Source organism: Mustela putorius, unplaced genomic scaffold, assembly GCF_011764305.1.
Source record: "Mustela putorius furo isolate JIRA1106 unplaced genomic scaffold, ASM1176430v1.1 tig00000198_pilon_pilon_pilon, whole genome shotgun sequence".
Classification (NCBI taxonomy): domain Eukaryota; kingdom Metazoa; phylum Chordata; class Mammalia; order Carnivora; family Mustelidae; genus Mustela; species Mustela putorius.
In genome coordinates, this window is record NW_025421311.1 from 6,603,063 (window position 1) to 6,610,808 (window position 7,746).

Here is a 7,746-nt window from a genome sequence, read left to right on the forward strand (position 1 = left end):
CCCGTCGTCAGAGCTTCCCTGCTGAGTGGTTCCGTGGCTGTGGCATGACTGCAGTGACTGAATTATAGGAATGGGAAGCAGGTGAGTGACTGGCAAGGGTGAAGAATGTGGAAAGGAGACCGGGGGGGGGGGGAGGGGAGGGAAGGAGGTCTGACCCTGGACGAAGCAGATAGGGTCCTTGCGAGGACGGACATGCTCGGTATCTCGACGTCATCAGTGTCAGTGGATCGACAAATCCTGGTTGCGATCATGTTGCCATATTCCCATGGCGGGGATCTAGGCGAAGAGCATGGGGGTCTCTCGGTATCACTTCTTACAAGCGCATGCAGCGCTACAATGAAGCAACATTTAAAGGCTTAAGTAAAACGAAAAAACGAGTCCTAAAATTGGCCTCTGGAGGTTCTTGCCAGTTTAAAGTCAGGGGAAGAACGAGAAAGCTCTAAGATACATCGGTGGCCCTGAAAGGGTCTGTAGAAATCGTTCAGCTTGAAAGAATGTGCCAGGGCGAGGGCACACTGGGGGAGCAGCAGGAAGGCGGGAGGGTCCCGTCAAGGGCGTCTCTGGTGGAAGGGGCTGTTTTGCTAGCGAGTTCAGCTGATCAAAAACCTCCGACTCCAGGCAGGACCCTTGGACTTTGGAGAAGGGATTCTAACGGGCAGGTTTATGTGGCAATTCGGCAGGCTATAGTCCCCGCTTACTTACTTAAACACTCATAGCCCAGGTGTTGCTCTGAAGGCATATGGTAGAAATGATTAACATTCATAACCAGTAGACGCTGAGTAAGCAGATTATCCTACGTAATCTGGGTGGGCCTGACTGAAGCAGCTGAAGGACCTCAAGGAGGGAATTGAGGCTTCCCTGAAGAAGAAGAAATTCTAAGGGGTGGGGGGGGGGCAAAATGCGTGAAGGGGACAGGGAGGCACAGGCTTCCAGTTATGGAGTAAATAGGTCATAGGAGTAAAAGGCACAGCCCAGAGAAGTGGAATGACTGTGTTCACTGGAAACTAATGTCATTTTGTGTGTTCCTTGTACTCAGATGAAAACATTTTTTTAAACAAAGAAGAAATTCCGCCTGTTGATTGCAGATTCGGTTCCTACACATTCATGTTACGCCCGAGATTTCCACACTGTCCTGTTTGGTGGTCTTAGATTTGCTAGTGCAACACCTACAATTGCATTGCCTACTTCCATGCAATAAGTCTCTTAATCTACATCTTAATATATACAGTTGACCCTTGACCAACACTGGCTTGAATTGTACAGGCTCCTTTTTATCATAGAATATAATTTATAGTGGTGTTCTTATATGCAGTTTTTTAAAATATATAAGTACTGCAAATGCATTTTTTCTTATGGTTCTCTTAATATTTTATTAGTTTATGATATAAACATTATAATAATACATATAAAAAGTATATGTTCATCAACTATTGGTGTTATCAGTAAGGCTTCTGGTCAACAGTAGATTATTAGTAGTTCAGTTTTTTGGGAAATTCAAAGTTCTACGTGAATTTTCAAGGGCATATAAACCAAAAAATAAAATTTCTTGAGGCGGCTGGGTGGCTCAGTCGATGAAGTGTCTGCCTTCAACTCAGGTCATGATCCTGAGGTCCTGGGATGGAGCCCCACGTTGGGCTCCCTGCTCAGTGGGGAGCCTGCTTCTTCCTCTCCCTCTGCTGCTACTCCTGCTTATTCTCTCTCTCTCTCTCTCTCTCTCTCTGAAATAAATAAATAAATAAATAAATAAATTCTTAAAATAAATAAATTTCTTTGTCTTTCTCTGTGTCTGCCTCTCTTGTATTTAATCAAACTTCCACTGAAACAAGCTAGGAGCTAGATACTGAGATTACAAACACAAGTGATCAGAGCTCTGTCTCCTTCAAAGACCTGTTCAGGGTCTCTCATGAAAGAAACAAGCATAATTGAGTAAGGACTAGTGCCTTGCCCTAAGAAAAGAGATTAGTCTCTACCATCTTTAGAGATTCATTTTCCATTTGGAGACAGGGTGGGAGGCATCCATGACATATCATTTGTTCATGATTTTGTGGAATTTTTGAAGTATTTGAACTGAATGCCCAGTAGCACACTTGACCCCAAAGTGGGGTGGGGTCAAGTGTGCCGAATTCTTCTCAGTTGTTCACATTCTTTACATATGAACTATACATTCCCTGCTGATAATACTAGGAAACTCATTTTACTAAAGCAAATTTTGTGGAGCTATTCCCTATTGCCACTTTGTCCTTTTTTTTTTTTCCTTCCTTTTTTTCCTGCATAGACTGAACATGAATATCTGATTATACATTCTCACGGAATGTCGGGCTCAGTTCACATGTTAGATGATGAAGTTGTGGGCTCTGTGACATGCAACCTCTCTTTGGGTTCTGATTTTTACCTCTCTTTCAAAACTCTATCTGCTGTCCAAAAATAGCTTTCTGGTTTTGTTATTGTATCTGCTGTATGATTTTAAACCAGAATAGTTATTTTTTCTTTGCCAGGTTTTGGATATCGAAGTAAAGATACTACAACTTTTGTTAGGAATCATGACTTTAATTTACTTGTTTAGGGACTTTTCAGAGCAGTTCAGTGTGATGGTTAAGAGGATAGCTTTGGGGACAGTCTGGCAGGCTTATACCAGTCTCAGTGTCCTTATCTGTGAAACACTGATAGTAATAAGTCTGCAAAGATTAACTGAAGTGGCTAGCTGAGAAGTACAGCTAACGTGCAGGGAGTACTGTGAGTCTTGCTGTGGTTCTGTCATCCCAGCAGCACTGTAGAAGTGCCCCTTTGGTTACAGCATGTGTCCTATAACACTAGTGAGTCACGGAATTTGTAGGAAGGCAGGCAACTCATCATGGCTAACAAAGACACTGACTGTCTAATCAGGGTAATTCTTAATTTTCAAAAAAATCTTGAGAGATATATTGCACTTAACCGTTTTTAAAGCATCCGCCTCCTCATCAGCTTTGTTCCCCATACACATTTCTAGGACCTGCAAAGGCACATCTGGTTTTCCATTCCACAAAGAAGTGGTTCTTCAAGAAACGGAGGAGGGTTCCCAAGGTCAAAATCTCAAACAAGGGAGATATTGAGCTAGAACTCTAGTTCTTTCGATTCTGTGTTTTCCCATCGCGCCTCACTTATTTTGTCTCAATCAAGTATTCACGTTCCCTAAAAGTGAAGAATTTGGGAGGACGCCTATGTGGTTCAGTCAGTTAAGTGGCTGCCCTCAGCCCAGGTCATGATCCCAAGATTCTGGGATCGAGCCCCACATTGGTGTCACTGCTCAGCGGAGAGCCTGCTCCCCTCTCTCTCAAATAAATAAGTAAAATCTTTAACAAAATAAATAAATAATTAAAGTGAAGAATTTAATTCTAACAAAAACATCCCCATTTTCCAGTGACTTCCTTTTTAACACGCCTCACTGAAGAGGGGAGATACACAGTCTGTGTCTCTCAGGATTTGCTCTGGTCAAGGCTGCCCGGGCTGCGCTCCCTCTTCTGTACCAACATCTCCGTCATTCTGTCTTTCAGGACACAGTTCAACACTCATATCTACTTGATCACCCTTGACCATTCCTTTCCTATCCAACTCCCTGAACATTTATCCTGTTCTCCTTTTTATTGCTAATTACCTTTCTCTGTGCGTGCCTATTTCTTCAGTGTGGCTGTTGGCATTCTTATGCAGAGGGACCATAGCCTAGCACTGGACAGAGTTCTTTGATGGTGACGACTGTGCTAAGAAGAGTGATAATGATGATAATACAGACTGCAGTCCCTCCAGTTAGCCTTTTTGCTGGTGTGCGCCCCATGGCTGTGACCGTGGCTGTGACCTTGGCAGTCACCCTCAGTGGGTCACCGATTGTTCACTTGTATTCATTCATTTGACTGATATTTTCTGAGAGTTTATACCAGGCCCTATAACAGCTTCTAGGGTTATGAAGACAAAGAAGGTCTGAACTCAGGGACTTGCATTTTAATGGAAGAGATGGACTTAAATACATACAGTGACATGATATATGTTTCAAGTGCTCTAATAGGAATGTTATTAGGATGGCAAAATGAGGGAAAGATTTCTTAGTTATTTAGAGGGGAGTGGTGGGTTCAAGAAAAACTCCAGAGAAGATGTGGGGCTTGCAGCAAATCCTAAGAGATGAGTAAGTGGGACAAGCTTACTTATGTCTGGTTTTTTTTTCTTTTTCTTTTTCTGCTATTGGCAGCGAATATGTCCCAAGGCATGACAAGACCACTAGTTTAAAGTGCCTGGAGCTAAAACAGAACTGGAGATTTTGACCTTCAAAAACTGGAGTAGAAGGTAATGCCATGATCTAATTTAAAGAAATAAATTACCCGTTATTTGGAGAAGTTGACTGTGAGATAACCCAGAATTGTGTTAAGATCATGTTCCAAAGAGGTTCCTCATCTCTGCCACTCTATGGGATTCTAAAGGGTTACAAAGAAAAACCAGAATGCTCTGCATTTGAGACTTTCACAGAAATGGTGTGTAGATGTGTCTCACTGTACAGTAATAGGCAAAATCTCAACATCACTTAAAATCTCAACATAACATATTTTATTCAATATATGGTACTGTGTGCCAGGTACCATTACAGGAGCTGAGTTTCTAGCAATGAGTAAAATAGCAACAAATTATTACCCTCCTGAAGCTTACATTCTAGTGGGAGGAAATCAATAGCAAGCAAATAAATAAGTAAATCATATAATACATTTAGGGGAAAAAAAGCGTTATGGGGAAAAATAAAGTAGGGAAGGGAGGTAGGGAGTTTTGGGTGGGGTGGGGTAAGCAAGTTGCAATTTTGAATAGACTGATTTGTAAAGGTCTCACTCAGAAGAGGGCAATCAAACCAAAATGTGAAAGAGATGAAGGCCCAAGCTATATAAATGTGTGGGAGAAGAGAATTCTAGGCTGAATAAATAGTATATGCAAATGCCCTGGGGTGGGGCTATGGCTGGTCCATTAAGGAACATCAAAGAGGCCATTGTGGCAGGAATGGAATAAGTGAGGAGAAGAATATGAGGTTAGGGAAATGACTAGGCAACAGATGGTTGTCCATCTGTCCATTAGGGAAATGACTAGGGGACACTATGTTGGCTTTAACTCTGAGACATTGGAACTTTAAAGCATGATCTATCTTCTGTTTCAGTGGCAAACCTAAGCTGCTGTATTGAATATATTCTCTCAGAGAGCAGAGGCAGAATTAGAATAATTAGGAGATGTTTCTCAGTAATCCAGGTAAGAAGTAATGTAGCCATGATGCATCATTGATGGACCGTCATGATGGTAACAGTGGTATATATAATGAGAATAGGTCAGAATCCGAATATAATTTGAGGATAAAGTCAATAGGGTTTGCTGATGGATGAGATACATTGTAGGAGACAAAAAAGAAAGATATACGTGCTTTTGATCTCATCTGTTTGCCATTAACTGAGATGAGGAAGACTATGGGAGAGGCAAGTTCTGAAGTAAGATCAAGTTTGGACAAATTGTACATGAGATATTTACTGGAAATTTAAGTAGAAATGTTGAGTAACAACTGAATATATGAAATGAGAAGTTAGGGGAAAAAATCCATGTGACAGATACAGATTTTCGAGTCATTGGCACCTAGATGGTATCTCAAGTCATGAGACAGGATAAATCCCCAATGAAACCAGTTTAAACACAGAACAAATTCCTGGACTACCCCAGTATTTAGAGGCTGTGGATATGAGAAAGAACAAGCAAGAAGTCTACAAAAGAGTAGCCCTTAAGGTGGGAAGAAAGGTTTGTGGAATGTGTGGTGTGCTGGAAGCCAAGCAAAAGAAGCTACAGAAGGAGCATATCCAATACTGTCTCCAGTATTTCAGTAGGTCAGATGAATGAGAAGGGAGAATCTGTCATTGCATTTAGCAATGTGGTAATCATTGGTGACTTGATAGGAGCGCTTGTCAGTGTGGAGTGATGGGGAAGAAAGCCTGACGAGATTGGATTTAAGAGAGAATGAGGACAGAGAAATTGGATACAGCAAATATAGACAGCTTCTTAAATGAGTTTATTTTAAAGTGACCAGAGAAATGGAGCTAAAGCTAAGGAATACAGCATTTTTTGTTTGTTTGTTTATAAGGGGGTAAAAATATTATGACTATATAACTCCATCATCCTTATTGGAAGAATAAAACTATATGCCCAGAGTAGGGACAGCCCAAAATCTGGGTACCTACATCATTATGCTTCCTCTGTAAAAGACTAAATGTTCTAAGAGATTGAATTCTTTCAGGAGAATTTTTTCCCCTAATTTAACCAAAGTGGCAATCAGAATAGTTTGACTTAAGCCAAATTGTGAAATCATGAGCCTGAAAGCTGACAACCAAAGTCAAGTTTCAACAGTGATATCCCTGGTTGATTTCACTCTTAGAAGAACATTGTCAGCTTAATGGCAACTTTAAACAATAATTTGGTGACAAAACTATGAAAATTTGATCATATAAGTCTACACATTTAATTTAAGGATTACACTTAGACAAATCACAAAATGTAGGGGTAAAAGCAACTTTGAAGAGGATTTACTTTAATATGCACCTTTTATCAATTGGTAACTTGAACTCCAAAGGTATAACTAAGATCCCAAAGCCAGTAGAACAGGGCTGGGACTAGACCCGAGTTCTTATCGTCCCCGTATTATGTCTCAATCTCATTTCAACCTGGAAGAATGCCCTGCCAATGCCTCAGTGGCCTGTGTTTCACTTTCTATGGCAATTTTCCATGAAGAACAGACATTACAAGAAAAAGCTGCTAATTCAGCTAGTAAATGCTGAAGTCAGCACTATTGATTGCTTTCCCCTGCGGTTAGCTGCTAAAATAAGGAATGAATGCCCAGAAGCTGTGTTTCAGTCTGTGTGTGTTTATGGAGCACCTTCTGTATGCCAAGCATCGTGCAGACCTGTAAGGAGAAGATGAATTCCGGCCTTCCTGAGGGCTTATGTCATTGCTGTAGAGGAGAGGGAGAAAAAGGCCTGACAGTTTCTGGGCTAGGAACCTTCCTGTGCCATCCCTTCTTATATCTCAGCACAGCCATGGGGGTGGGGACGGTCATTCCCTTTTCACAACTGAATAAAACTGGAGTTAAGAAGGTTAGTCAAGTTGCTCCAGGAACAACTTGGGAAAATGTTGCTGAGTGTAGGGACCGTGTTTTCTTCATACATACTCGCTGGGCAGCTGGAGCCTGATATTTTACTGACATGGTAAGAGCCTCTTTCATTTACGTTTTTGGGGGACCAGAAGGAAAATGTGAGGAAAAAATTATAACAGAACCTAAGAGCACCTTGCATGTGTTTTGACCAAGTAACTCAAAGAAGGGCTGCTGTGCTGTCCTTTTATGTCTGGGTAGGGTGGGGGAGGGGAAGAGGGCATGGGAAGTTACTCAAAGTTGCATTGTTCCAGCTAATTTCCATGATGCCACACTATATGAGCATCTTTTAACAAGTTGGTTGTGAATTTTAATGTTTAGAATTTAGTGACCATTCATGTTGCTCTATCTTTGAAAAAGTTGGATTGTAATAACTAAAGGAACTTATTAGTAACTAAACTTTATAACTAAACTAACTCTTTATAACTTAAGATAAATGGGTATTAAATCTAGTGGCAGAAAACATACATCTAGGAGTTGATCACCTAGATTTTGGTCCTGACTCTGCCTCTTACTAGCTCTGGGACTGGTGGCAAATCACTTGGGTTGGACTCCCTGAG